At 46.8% G+C, this 14743-nt stretch overlaps 1 protein-coding gene, 1 non-coding gene and 1 pseudogene across 2 annotated transcripts in view; 2 read left to right on the plus strand and 1 right to left on the minus strand.

Moving 5' to 3' along the window:
- The window catches only part of LOC128588734 (tripartite motif-containing protein 43-like), a gene marked incomplete at its 3' end in the record, with an annotated part of 421410 nt that overhangs the window by 155814 nt on the left and 250853 nt on the right, over positions 1-14743 (plus strand). The gene's annotated exons all lie outside the window — the stretch shown is intronic.
- LOC128589148 (tripartite motif-containing protein 60-like) lies at positions 3157-4558 on the minus strand (annotated as a pseudogene).
- LOC128589485 (small nucleolar RNA SNORA2/SNORA34 family) lies at positions 13140-13276 on the plus strand. Its single transcript, XR_008381052.1, has one exon. It is a non-coding gene; the product is annotated as a small nucleolar RNA SNORA2/SNORA34 family (small nucleolar RNA).

The raw sequence follows: 14743 nt of genomic DNA on the forward strand, positions 1-14743 counted from the left end.
TTTTGGCCAGGGCTGGGTTTGAACCCACCACCTCCGGCATATGGGACCGGCGCCCTACTCCTTGAGCCACAGGCGCCGTCCAACCTCAAACTCTTGAGCTCAAGTGAGTCTCTTGCCTCAGACTCCTGAGTAGCTGGGACTACAGGTGCCCACTACAATGCCCGACTATTTTTTTTGTTTGTTTGTTTGTTTAGCAGGCCCAGGCTGGGTTTGAACCCACCAGCCCTGGAGCACATGCCCGGCACTGTAACCACTTAGCAACAGGCGCCCCCAGTGTCCTTTTTTTTTTTTTTAGAGACAGTGTCTCGCTCTGTTGCCCAGGTTAGAATGAAGTGCTCACTGTAACTTTGAACTTCTGGGCTCAAGTGATCCTCCCACCTCAGCCTCCCTAGTAGCTGGGACTATAGGTGTGAGCCACCATGCCTGGCCAGCTTCTATTTTTTTTTTTTTTTTTTGTAGAGACAGGTCTCACTGTAGAGTGCCGTGGCGTCACACGGCTCACAGCAACCTCTTAACTCTTGGGCTTACGCGATTCTCTTGCCTCAGCCTCCCGAGCAGCTGGGACTACAGGCGCCCGCCACAACGCCCAGCTATTTTTTGGTTGCAGTTTGGCCGGGGCTGGGCTTGAACCCACCACCCTCGGCATATGGGGCTGGAGCCCTACTCACTGAGCCACAGGCGCCGCCCCAGCTTCTATTTTTTAATGGTTTGACTTTCTCATACCAGAAGCAGGGCTCAATTTCCCTTAATACAGTTAACAGTTCTCTACCTCCACGTTCTTTAACGTAGTTAATCCAGACATAGGCCTTATACAACCACCCCCTGGTGACTGCCTTGGTATGGAACATGCAGATACAACCTGACTCACCCCAGTGACCCCACACTCCACGGATATGCTGCAGTGACCACCTCAGTCACAATGTGACCTGAGAAAGTTGCACCTGCCTGCCCCAAACCCACTAATTAGAACTCCCCTTAGAAAACCTGCTTGGGTGACATCTTAGACCCCAATAAAAGCTTTATACACTGTCCAAGCTCCTCTTTTTTTTTGACAGTCTATGTTGCCCTTGGTAGAGTGAGGTGGCATCACAGCTCATAGCAACCTCCAACTCTTGGGCTTAAGCCAGTGGTTCTCAACCTTCCTAATGCTGCAACCCTTTAATACAGTTCCTCATGTTGTAGTGACCCCCACCCATAAAATAATTTTCGTTGCTACTTCCTGTGATTTTGCTGTTATGAATCGTAAGGTAAATGTCTGATATGCAGGATGGTCTTGGGCAACTCGTGTGAAACAATCATTTGATCCCCAAAGGGGTCATGACCCACAGGTTGAGAACCACTGGCTTATTGCCTCAGCCTCCCAAGTAGGTGGGACTACATGCGCCCACCCACAACGCCCGGCTATTTTTTTGTTGTAGTTGTTACTGTTGTCTGGCAGACCCAGGCCGGGCTAAAATCTGCCAGCCCCAGTGTATGTGGCCAGTGATCTAGAGGCTGAGCTACAGGTTCCGAGCCAGCAGGTCCTCTTTCTTTGGCTAACAACCTGCTAGGTGAGCAGCACTGCCCCTGTAGCCTTCCCATCAGCAATTAGCCATACCCTCTTCTTTGTATCTAATTACTCAGTAAATAAAGTTCAAAACACTACAGACACACAAGAGTTTTCTTTTTGTTTTGAGACAGAGTCTCAAGCTACCCCCCTGGGTAGAGTGCCATGGCATCATAGCTTACAGCAACCTCAAACTCTAGGACTCAAGTGTTCCTCTTGCCAGTTTATCTGTTTTTAGTAGAGACCAGGTCTCGATTTTTGCTCAGGCTGATCTTGAACTTGTGAGGTCAAACAATCCACCTGCCTTGGCCTCCCAGAGTGCTAGGATTACAGGTATAAGCCATCATGCCCAGCCTATACACAAAATCTAAAAGGGTTATAAAAAACAGTGGTATGAAAGCATTAAGAATCAGACTTATGGTTGGTGCCTGTGGCTCAAGGAGTAGGGTGTTGGCCCCATATACTGGAAGTGGCAGGTTCAAACCTGGCCCCAGGCAAAAACTGCAAAAAAAAAAATCAGACTTATCAAAAACATGTTTTGCAAACAAAGGTGATTTCCAACATAGAAATTACTTGGTTTCATCATCATCATCTAAATATGGGCAGAATAAAAACATTTCCAAACATGAAAAATCCCTTAATTTTTACAACACTGCAATATTTGGGGCAATGACACTCCAAAATGAAAAGATTAAAAAAACAGGAAAACATAGGAGTAAACATATTTGAAGAGCAGATCTCAGTTCTTAGAATGGTCACAGCTATACAGGCCAAGTAGCTACTCCAGATAGGAAGGTGACACACAGGGTGATGGACACAAAAGGAAAAAAACTGTTAGAGAGTATCTACGGGTTGTGCATTTTTGAGTATATGTAGGGAAAATACAATTCTCATTATCCACAAAAATAAGTCAGTGGTGTCAAATAATACAATAAAGCACAGAAAAATTTGATAAGAAATATGGAGGTAAAGAGAAGAATCCACTAAAAAGAGAGCCAATATGTGGTAAACATTACACTTAAATAACAATTTATACAAATTTAGGTGACTGGTCTAACTAAAAAAACAACTTATTGGCAATTTTAAAATATTTTATTGGACATGTTAAGTAATATAATTCTCAAAAAATATTTTGTGTTAAAATGCAAAACAGGGCGGTGCCTGTGGCTCAGTCGGTAAGGCGCTGGCCCCATATACCGAGGGTGGTGGGTTCAAACCTGGCCCCGGCTGAACTGCAAACCAAAAAATAGCCGGGCGTTGTGGTGGGCGCCTGTAGTCCCAGCTACTCAGGAGGCTGAGGCAAGAGAATCGCTTCAGCCCAGGAGTTGGAGGTTGCTGTGAGCTGTGTGAGGCCATGGCACTCTACCGAGGGCAATAAAGTGAGACTCTGTCTCTACAAAAAAATAAATAAATAAATAAATAAAATAAAATGCAAAACACCTGACAATTGATATTCAGATCTATAAAGGTGTTATTATGAACATGTTTTCACAGTTGCTAAAAATGAAGAAGAAAATCTATTCTGGTTTTCAGTGGTAAAACTTAAAAAGATTCCAGAAGTAAGATTAAAATTATTAGCCAAGCTATCCATAAAAACTGAACCAGGTTCATTATCTTTCATAATCTGATACTGAACAGATTTTAAGAGGTTCTGAATCTGTTCCAGTGTAGAAATAAGGCCAAACGGGTTCTGTGAAAGAATCATTAAAAGTATAGAGAACAGACCTGTCATGTTGTAAAAGGAGACCTCACCCAAATCATAGTCCAGAAAAATTCCAATCCTATTGGGTCTTACCACTGGCAGGATGTGGGCTCTCTTAGGGCCTGATACTACATAGCCACTCCTCATGTATCGCCCAATTGCCCAGAATCCACCCAGAACTGATGGCTGTTCCTGCCAGTTCCTAACAACGTAGTCTTGACATATGCCCAGTATCCATTTAGGCTTCTTTCCCACATCTACCTCCCAGTAATGTCTGCCAGAACTAAATCTCTGAGAAGCCAGGAGCGCAGGGCAAAGATCAAATCTCCTTGGGCTACAACTACCTTTTTGCTTCATTCTTCCATATCGCACAACTTTTCCAACCTCAGAGACAATAAGTTGAGGATGTGCAGTGTCAACATCTAGAATCACATCTGCTTGAAATGGCTTGATAATTCTGTATAAGCCAGAATACTGGGGAGGAAGGCTAAGGCCATGTTTCGTTAACCTAAATGAAAAGAGTTCAGGATATTTTAGCTTTTGATACCTGTGGTTGATACTCTTAAGGTGTGTCAGTAATTCCAGGTCTGACTGCACACATTTGCCGTTTATCTCCCTCAGAAGATGTTTTAATGAGGAAACCTCATTTGAAAATGTTACAATGTTCTCATTTAGTTTTGTTAAAATGTCCATCTCTTCATCTTGCATCTGTTTAAGAATAGCCTCTTGTTCATCCTGTAAAAACAGTTTAATTTCCTCAAACTCAGAATTGATTTCTTCTTTCCTACATTCTACCTTCTTTTCCAGCTCCACTGCCTTGCTGCCTTGCAGAACAATCACTTTTTCAATTCGTTCTATATTAGTCTTCAGAGGCTCAACGCTACATTCTAGATTTTTTCTGTGGTAAGAGGCAGCTTTGCTAATGGAGCTAATGTAGTGCTTCTGATGTTTAGTGGAAAAACTGCACTGCGTACATAAGATCTCCAGATCCTTCACACAGAAAAGGGTCCGAAACTGGTGATGCTTTTCACACACAGCCTGCTCTTTCTCTTGCTCCTTCTGATCTGCAGTTGCTTAGCAATTTCAGTCAAATTACGGAGCTGAGGGTTCCTCCTGAAGTTCCCATATGGAAAGCAAAAATGGCAGACAGGACAGGGAAAGGCATCGTCTAGATCCTTCCAGGATATACTGAGGCAGGAGCAATAGAAGTTGTGCCCACAGTTGATGGTCACTGGGTCTTTCAAGTACTCCAGACAGATGGGACAGCTAGATTCCTCTTGGAGGTCCACCAGGGCTGTCTCAAATTCCATGGAGCTGTGAACAAAGGCAGTAGATAAGGTAAACTCCCTTGGCAAGGCCTGCCCCTGTAGAGCTCAATCCCAGTGAGAAGTGGGTATCCCTCCTAGACCTTGCAAATCAACCAGGTTTCAGTTGCACTTTCCTGGCATGCTGAGGACACTCACTTACTTGTCTTCATTATCCCCTGATCCTTAACTTGGAGAACAATAATAATTCAAACTTGGGCGGCGCCTATGGCTCAAAGGAGTAGGGTACCGGCCCCGTTCAAACCCAGCCCCGGCCAAAAAACTGCAAAAAAAAAAAAAAATTCAAAACTTATCAGATTAGCCCATCAGAATCTAAATTTCTTGAAGAAACAAGCGACAGGTGTAATAGAACAATTATTCCTGAGGGCGAGAAACAATTTTTCTTTTTCTTTCTTTTTTTTTTTTTTTGAGACAGAGTCTCACTCTGTCACCCCGGCTAGAGTGACAGTGTCAGCTTAGCTCACAGCAACCTCAAATTCCTGTCTGCCTCAGCCTCCCAAGCAGCTGGGACTACAGGTGCCTACCACAATGCCTGCCTAAGTTTTCTATTTTTAGTAAAGATGGGCCTCACTTTTCCTCAGGCTGGTCTCCAACTCCTGGCCTCAAGCAATCTTCTTACCTCAGCCTCTTGAGTAACTGGGACTATAGGTGTACACCATAATGCCTGGCTAATTTTTTTTTTTTTGTAGAGACAGAGTCTCACTTTATGGCCCTCGGTAGAGTGCTATGGCATCACACAGCTCACAGCAACCTCAAACTCCTGGGCTTAGGCCATTCTCTTGCCTCAGCCTCCCGAGTAGCTGGGACTACAGGTGCCCGCCACAGCACCTGGCTATTTTTTTGTTGCAGTTTGGCCGGGGCTGGGTTTGAACCCGCCACCCTCTGCATATGGGGCCAGCACCCTACTCACTGAGCCACAGGCACCGCCCTCTTTTCTTTTCTTTTTTTCAGTTTTTGGCCAGGGCTGGGTTGGAACCCACCACCTCCGGTATATGGGGCCAGCACCCTACTCCTTGAGCCACAGGTGCCACCCTCGTTTTTTCTTTTCTTTCTTAAAGAGTCTTGCTCTGTCACCCATGCTAGAGTGCAGTGGCCTGATCATAGCTAACCACAACCTCTTAACTCCTGGGCTTAAGCAATCCTCCTGCCTCCCCTCCCAAACAGCTAGGACTACAGGCATGCATCACCAGGCCCTGCTAATTTTTTTCTTTTTTTTTTGTGAGACAGAGCCTCAAGCTGTCGCCCTGGGTGGAGAGCCATGGCATCATAGCTCACAGTAACCTCCAACTCCTGGGCTCAAGCGATTCTCCGGCCTCCGCCTCCCAAGTAGCTGGGACTACTAGCCCCCACCACAATGTCTGGCTATTTTTTGGTTGCAGCCATCATTGTTGTTTGGCAGACCTGGGCTGGATTCAAACCCAGCAGCTTAGGTGTATGTGGCTGGCGCCTTAGCCGTTTGAGCCACAGGCACCGAGCCTGCTAATTTTTTTTTTTAGTAGTGATGGGATCTTGCTCTTGCTTAGGCTGCTCTTGAACTCCTGAGCTCCAGGGTTCCTCCCATCTTGGCCTCTCAGAGTACTAGGATTATAGGCATGAGTCCTACACAGGACATTTTTCAAGTTTGTGTTTGCAGCAAGTGCCTTGAGAGAACAGAAAGGGTGTCACTGTAGGACAAAGACAAGGCTCGCTATATAAATGGACTCCCATCCTCTGGGTTCACTGCCTTGATGAAAACCCTCATTGTGCATAGGATCTAACACGTCTGGTCTCTGCATATCACCTGTGGGATGCAGAAAGTATAGGGAACCAACACAAATATGATGTTCACGATGTTGGCTGTGCCAGGAGTAACAAATAAAAAAAACTCTTTGTCTGTGACCCAAGAGTGCTGTGTCTCCTAGAAGCATCCATGAAATATTAACAGGCTAGCCGTGTGTTGTGGCGGATGTCGGTAGTCCCAGGTACTTGGGAGGCTGAGGCAAGAGAATCACTTAAGCCCAAGAATTGAGGTTGCTGTGAGCTGTGATGCCACAGCACTCTACCTAGGGTGACAGCTTGAGACTCTGTCTCAAAAAAAAAAAAAAGAAATATTGACAGACTAACTTATAAGCCTGTAAATAAGAGTAAAATCTCAAACCCTGACAATTATCTTCAATTTTAAGTATGACTTATAAGCCTGCAAATAGAGTAAAATCTCAAACCCTGAAAATTATTATCTTCAATTTTAAGTGTGGAATTTCAATTTATAAAAATTTGAGAAGGCTGAGTGAGATGGCTCCCAACTGTAATTGTAGCACTCTGGGAGGCCAAAGTGGGTGGATCACTTGTGCTCAGGAGTTTGAGACCAGCCTGAGCAAGAGTGAGACCCCATCTCTAAAAATAGCTAGGCATTGTGGTAAGTACCTGAAGTCTTGTAGTAGGAGGCTAAGGCAAAAAAATCATTAACCCCAAGAGTCTGAGATTGCTGTGAGCTCTGACGTCACAGCACTCTATGGAGGGTGACAAAATGAGACTGTCTCAAAAAAAAAAAGTTGACAGGCTTCTGTTTTTCAATAGTGAGGAATTATACAAAATAAATGATAGTGCCTTTCAACTCTTTCAATGTAACTTTTCATAGGTAGCAATGTCTCTGCATGAGGTTCTAATTCTTGTTTTATTTTTATTATTATTTTTTTCTTTGTAGAGATAGAGTGTCACTTTTTTTGTGTGTGTGTGTGTTTTGGCCAGGGCTAGGCTTGAACCCGCCACCTCTGGCATATGGGACAGGCGCCCTACCCCGTTGAGCCACAGGCACCGCCCTAGAGTGTCACTTTATGCCCCTCGGGTAGAGGGCCATGGCATCACACAGCTCACGGCAACCTCCAACTCCTGGGCTTAAGCGATTCTCTTGCCTCAGCCTCCCGAGTAGCTGGGACTACAGTCGCCCGCCACAACGCCCAGCTATTTTTTGGTTGCAGTTCAGCTGGGGCTGGGTTTGAACCCGCCACCCTCGGTATATGGGGTCCGCGCCTTACCGACTGAGCCACAGGCGCCGCCCACTAATTCTTGTTTTAAAATACCTTATCTAATGCAGGTGTTTGGGCTGCGTAAATGGGGAAGTCTTAAAAAATTGTGTACAGGGTGGTGCCTGTGGCTCAAAGGAGTAGGGCACCAGCCCCATATGCCGGAGGTGGTGGTTTCAAACCCAGCCCCAGCCAAAAACTGCAAAAAAAAAAAAAAAAAAAGTGGACAAAGCAATACAGCCAGTAGTTTGCCTTTTTCCCATAGACTCCAATTTCCCTAACCCACCTTCCAAGCTCAGGCCATTTTCCTAGTCCAAGCTACAAACATCAGCCCTTCTATTGTAACTACCTTCTTGCTCTTGACAAAGAATTTCTCTAAACTCTAGCTAGGCTCTTCTGAAGCTTTTCTAAACTAGACCTCAACCTTGGTCTATAAAGTCTTGAACAAAATACTAACACAGTTGATTAAGTCCTATCAACTTAAGCCTACATTCCTAGGATGACATCAGCCCCCTTTAAAGTGCCTAGCTTTGAAAATTCAAGGTGCCAAAACAATTGTTTATTCCAGCTAACATCTGAAGATGGGGCCTCTGCCTCCAGCCTCTGTGGGAGGGTAGGAGTTTAACTTATAAGCTGGTGAGGAAACCTAGATGTTTTACACTAGGTTTCGCTTTCTCACTTTTTCTAATTTTCCACTTTCCTGACTCTACTGAGCTTCTGTTCACCTCCCCTGTGTCCTCATTCTCCCTTTAAAACACTCAGTCACCTCTGTATAAATCAAAACTGAGCTCTTGGCTCCCTACCTATGGCTCAAGTGGCTAAGGCGCCAGCCACACACACCTGAGCTGGTGGGTTTGCATCCAGCCTGGGCCCACCAAACAACGATGGCTGCAACAAAAAATAGCCGGGCGTTAAACACCTCACATATATCTTTAAAAAAAAAAATAGCTGGGCGTTGTGGTGGGCGCCTGTAGTCCCAGTTACTTGGGAGGCAGAGGCAGGAGAATTGCTTGAGCCTAGGAGTTAGAGGTTGCTGTGAGCTGTGATGCCATGGTCCTCTACGCAGGGCGACAGCTTGAGGCTCTGTCTCAAAAACATATTACTAGTTAAAATCCATCCTTAACAGTTTACCTAGTGTCTGGCATTGCTTATCTTTCATGGACTCCCATCACCTCAATCAATTCCATAATTCTATGGCTTTGGAAACACAAACCTAATCCCACTGCCTTGCAATTTCCTACTTTGCAACAATAACTTGTCTTACTTGAACAATTACTAGACCAACCAACCAATTTTTTTTTTCCTTGCCCTGGGTAGTGTTGTAGCATCATAGCTCACAGCAACCTCAAATTCCTGGGTTGAAGTGATCCTCCCGCCTCAGCCTCCTGAGTATCTGGGACTACAGGTGCCTGCCAGAATACCTAGTTTTTCTATTTTCAGTAGAGGCTGGGTCTGGCTCTTGCTCTGGCCTCCTAAGCTCAAGGGATCCACTCACCTCAGCCTCCCAGAGTGCTGGGATTACAGTCGTGAGCCACTGGATGTGGCTAACAACCAACATCTTGACTAAACTGTCTTTTCCTGGCTCCACTTTTCTATCACATCGAAGATCATAGCTACCATTTTATGTTTCTTTTGTCAACCTTTAATTAAAGACTGTAGAGTGTAAGGCTCATGGTGTGACTACTTTCCCATTTTTCTCAAAATTGTGTATTACCTACTCTCGTTCTATGTAGGTTAATGTTGAGTTCCATAAATATTAGTACTTAGCATTATAAATGTTACTATTAATGGAGATCTGTGGTAGACATCTCGCTGTCAAAAATACTTATTTTTCATTTCCTTCTGTAGCCCAGGTTGAGGGGCACTGGCACAATCACAGCTCACTATGACCTTGAATTCATGGGCTGGAGATATTCCAGGCTAAATCTCTTCCATAACTGGGAACACAGGCTGCCACCACCAGGCTCACCTGGCTAATTTCTCTCACTGTGTTGCCCAGGTTGTTCTAGAGGTGCTGGTCTTAAGTGATCCTCCCCACTCTGCCTCCCAAAGTGCAGCAATTACAGGCCTGAGTTACCAAGCCTTGTCCCTCTATTACTTTAGATAATTCATTAGGCAGGCTCAGGTCCATTCCAACCTACTTTAGATAATTCTTTACATAACTGGGCCTTAGACTTTCTCATCAGTAAACCTTAAGTACATAGTCATTTCCTACCCGCAGGATCCTCCTGAGGACAAAAGGAGATTAAATCCGACAGGCAGGTGGCGGCGCAGTAGGGCGGAGACCCTTCCCTCACACTCACCATGATCCTTCGGTGGCTGCGCGGCTGCTTTCTACACGGGAGCTGACGTCTGCGGCGACCTCACTGGGTCCCACCTCCTCTTTGCCTTCAGAGCTCCAGCCACCCTTCCGCCTCGGCCTCCCGAGCAGCCGGGACCGCGGACCGTCACCAAAACGCCCGGCTAACTTTTAAGCATTTTTGGTGGAGACGGGATCTGGGTACGTTGCCCAAGCTGGTCTCCAAATCCTGGCCTCAAGGGAGCCTCCCGCCCTGGCCTCCACACCGAACGCTGGGACCACAGGGGCGAACCGCCCAGAGCCTGAGGAGGCCGCTGGGGGCCGCCGCGACCCCGAAGTTTGCGCACAGCCAACGTTCAGGAGGCCCCTGTCCTGTAAAGCCTCCGTCAGGGCCTCCTGGACCAGTCCTGCAGCCTTCGCAGCTTACCAGGAGCAAGTGGGTCAGGGGCTCAGGCCCGAGGTTGCACAGGACTCACAGAACAGCAGCGGCGCAGGACTGAGACGCGGAGTCCCCGCACTGCCCAGTTCTGAGACGCGCACTGAGTAGGCGTGGCGATGGGCGGGGTCCCTGGACTGGGCGGGAACGGTCCGCGCATGCTCAGTGACCCGCTGGCGCGGGGCGGCGGTGGCGCGAAACCTTGCCCGGGGTGAAGGCGGCTTCAACTGACGCTACGAATCCCAATAGCTAGCTTTTCAGTTTTCATTCCTATGAACTACTTGAGGGTAGAAGTAAGGCCAGGACATACTGATTTCAGGCTGGTTTTGTTTTTTAGTCCTCTTTAGGTTCTAGATTCAGACTGGTTTTATTTATTTATTTATTTTGAGACAGAGCCTCAAGCTGTCGCCCTGGCATCACAGCTCACAGCAACCTCCAACTCCTGGGCTCAAGCGATTCTCCTGCCTCCGTCTCCCAAGTAGCTGGGACCACAGGCGCCCGCCACAAAGTCCGGCTATTTCTTGGTTGCAATCGTCATTGTTGTTTGGCGGGCCCAGGCTGGATTCAAACCCGCCAGCTCAGGGTATGTGGCTGGAGCCTTAGCCGCTTGAGCCTCAGGCTGGTTTTAAAAGCTTTGTGACCACGTCTTCTGATGGGTAAGAGTGGAGACCTCTGCAAAGGAGCTGCCTCCCTCGTCCGGGATCACCAGGTGGAGCAGAAGAGGGAGTGGTTTTCAAATGCAGGAGGACGAGTGGTCTCCTTGGGTCAGATTGCATTTATATTGAGTTGCTGGGTTGGTCCCTCCCTGTGGATTATGCCCACGGCCTTGGGCTCACCAAGATCTCCTCTGAGGATGTGGCTTTTGAGTGGATGTCAGGGGATGAATATGAGTTTGTTGGACAAATATGATTTCGCAATCTTTAAGGCTGATTAACAATTGTACGCCCTTTGGCCGGGTGCTGTGGCTCACACCTATAATCCTGATGATACCGGAATTTCGCTCTTCAGTAGGTTCTTGGTCTTGGTGATTCAAAGAATGAATCCGCGGACCACAGATCAGTGGTAAGACAGGATTTATTTACAGGAAAGAATACAGAAGTGCCAGAGCTCCTGGCAGAGAGAGAAAAGTCCAGTCAGGGGAGAAAAGCTCTTTCTCTCCCTCTCTGTCTGTCTGTAGGCTCTTTGTCTAGGGGTATATATAGTCGCATGGGGGCCTCTGTAGTTACATTTAGTGGGGCTTGATAGTTACATGTAGGGTGTCTGGGACATGTCTGGAACAACATGTCTGGGTGGCAAATGAATGGCTACAATCCCTTTCATTCCCAGCCCTAGGAAATAGGGACCCCCTGCCCACCATCCACCCCGTTGGTTCTGCTGCTTACTGCCATCGCGCCAACATCACCAAGGCAGAGGCAGCGGGTCCACGGCTCCCAGATGCACGAACTGGCTGGGATGCCACTTGTTCTGTACCACTAGCACTCTGGGAGACAGAGGCAGGTGGATTGCTTGAGCTCTCAAGTTTGAGACCAACTTGAGCCAGAGCCAGACCTCATTGCTAAAAATAGCGTTGTGGCGGGTGCCTGTAGTCTCAGCTACTTGGGAGGCTGAGGCAATAGAATTGCTTAAGCACATAAGTTTGAGGTTGCTGTGAAGTGTGATGCCACAGCACTCTACCGAGGGTGACAAAGTGAGACTCTGTAATAATAATAATAATTATTATTATTGTAGGCCCTCCTTAATTTTTCCAGCTTGGTACATGAAGCGCTGAAAGAGGCTAATGTTTGCAAAGGAAATCATACAGTTGGCATATTGCTTTTCTTTTACTTTTCCTTTCTTCCTTCCTTTTTTTTTTTTTTCTGAGACAGTGTCTCAAGATGTTGAGGGTTGAGTGCTGTGGCATTATAGCTCACAACGACCCCCAACTCTTGGGCTCAAGTGATCCTCTTCCCTCAGTATTTCTATTTTTAGTAGCGCCAGGCTCTCTTTTTACTCAGACTGGTCTGGAACTCATGAGCTCAAGCTATCCGCCCGCCTCGGCCTGCCTGAGTGCTCGGATTACAGGAGTGAACCACCTCCCCAGGCCCGGCCTTTCTTTTTATTCCTTCCTTTCCCTTATTTTCTTTCTTTCTTTTTTTTTGAAAGGAGTCTCACTTTGTTGCCTTCAGTAGAGTGCTGAGGCACAGCTCCAACTCTTGGGCTCAAGCAATTCTCTTACCTCAGCCTCCCAAGTAGCTGGGACTACAGGCACCTGCCACAACACCCTGCTATTTTTTGTTGCAGTTTGGCCAGGGCTGGGTTCAAACCCGCTGCCCTCGGTATATGGGGCTGACACCCTACTCACTGAGCCACAGGCACCGCCCTTTTTTTCTTTTTTTAAGACAGAGTTTCACTTTGTTGCCCAGGCTAGAGTTCTGTGGTGTCAGCCTAGCTTGCAGCAGCCTCAAAGTCCTGGGTTCAAGCGATCTTCCTACCTTGGCCTCCAGAGTAGCTGTGACTACAGGTATGAGCTACCTTGCTGGTCACCTATCACTTTTCTATTGACAACTTGAGGCTAGTTTCCCAGAAGTATAGCCAATTGTGGTGAGGTTTGGGATCTGATGGAAGAGTGGGGAGTGGGAACAAGGACCAATGAGTCGGAGCTTCCCTGTTTTTGATACTGAAGAGGCAGAGAAGAGGGTGAGTACTGTCCATAGGGGCCTGTTGTTTTCCCCTGCTGACAGCATCTGGAGTCAGTCAAGTGAAACACAGGAAAGGAGACTCCCTTAAAACTTCTAATTCTGAATAGGGCTTGACTTTACCCTGTTGGTGAGTCAAGGAGTGGAACTAGCATTGGCCCTGAATCAAGGCCAGCAGTTTGCTGAAGCTGTTGGTTTCAAGCGGGAGCCTAAAGAATTATCTTTCTATGGTCTGTTGGCCATTTCAGAACTTTGGAAATGTAATGGTCAATTTATTAGAAAGAAACAGTATGGGGTGGCACCTGTGGCTCAAGTAGTAGGGTGCTGGTCCCATATGTCGGAGGTGGCAGGTTCAAACCCAGCCCCGGCCAAAAACCACAAAAAAAAAAAAAAATTGCAAAGAAAGAAACAGTATGAGTCATTGGTGATAGATGTAGGCTAGTGTGATTTGTACTCTTAATACTGGGGTTCCAAAATACCCATAAAGTATTATTATATTTATCGCACAAGGATATTTAAGTTACTCTTTAGAATTATAATACTGTTAAATCTTAATTACAGCTCCCCAAAATGACTGTAGGTTTTTACCCAAAATAAAAAGATAATTCTACAGTATGAACTTCAAAAAAAAAAAAAAAGAAGTGGAACTAGGTTCTGCTCTGCAAGGACAGAAGGAGCTGAGAGTTCCCAGTTACCCCTAACCAGTGCACCCAAGGCAGTGGCCCAGCCCACACTGAGCCACTGCAGAGAGCAGAATAGCTGACCCAGGAGCCCACCAGGGGCCACAGATGATCAAGACTCGTTGAGGCCTGGAGCCTTTGGCTGGGCTTGAACTGAGGACAGTATCCATGTGGGAGGAACCTTGCAGAGCTCAGGTTTTTTATTTTATCTTAATTTTATTTTTCTTGGGGAGGACAGAGTCATTTTGTTGCCCTTGGTGGAGTGTTGTGGTGTTATAGCTCACAGCAACCTCAAGCTCTTGGGCTCAAGTGATCTTCTTGCCTCAACCTCCCAAGTAGCTGGGACTACAAGTGCCCGCCACAATGCCAGGCTATTTTTGAGAGATGTGGTCTCGGTCTCACTCTTGCTCAGGCTGGTTTTGAACTCCTGAGCTCAAGCTCCACCCACCTCAACCTCCCAGAATGCTAGGATTACAGGCGTGAGCCACTGTGCCTGGCCCACTTTTGACTCTTAAACCTAGTATTGGGATTTTTTTTTTTTTTTTTGGTTCATGTTTCTTATTACTTCCCAATGCCTGATGTAACAGATTCAGAACATCAATAGCCATGGCCCACTAGAAGCCAGGGGTCAGTTCTTTTTTTTGTGGTTTTTGGCCAGGGCTAGGTTTGAACCCACCACCTCCGGCATATGGGACCGGCGCCCTACTCCTTGAGCCACAGGCGCCACCCTTTTTTTTTTTTTTGAGACAGAACCTCAAGCTGTCTCCCTAGACAAGAGTGCCATGGCATCATAGCTCACAGCAACCTCCAATTCCTGGGCTCAAGTGAGTCGCCTGCCTACACCTCCCAAGTAGCTGGGACTACAGGCACCTGCCACAATGCCTGGCTATTTTTTGGTTGCAGCCGTCATTGTTGTTTGGCAGGCCCAGGCTGGATTCAAACCCGCCAGTTCAGGTGTATATGGCTGGCGCCTTAGCCGCTTGAACCACAGGTGCCGAGCCAGGGGTCAGTTCTTGATACACATAGGTTCTTGGGTGGGATATAGAGCATACAGCAACTGAAGCACACTTACTCTCAG

The sequence above is a fragment of the Nycticebus coucang genome, chromosome 6 (genome assembly GCF_027406575.1).
Source record: "Nycticebus coucang isolate mNycCou1 chromosome 6, mNycCou1.pri, whole genome shotgun sequence".
Taxonomy (NCBI): domain Eukaryota; kingdom Metazoa; phylum Chordata; class Mammalia; order Primates; family Lorisidae; genus Nycticebus; species Nycticebus coucang.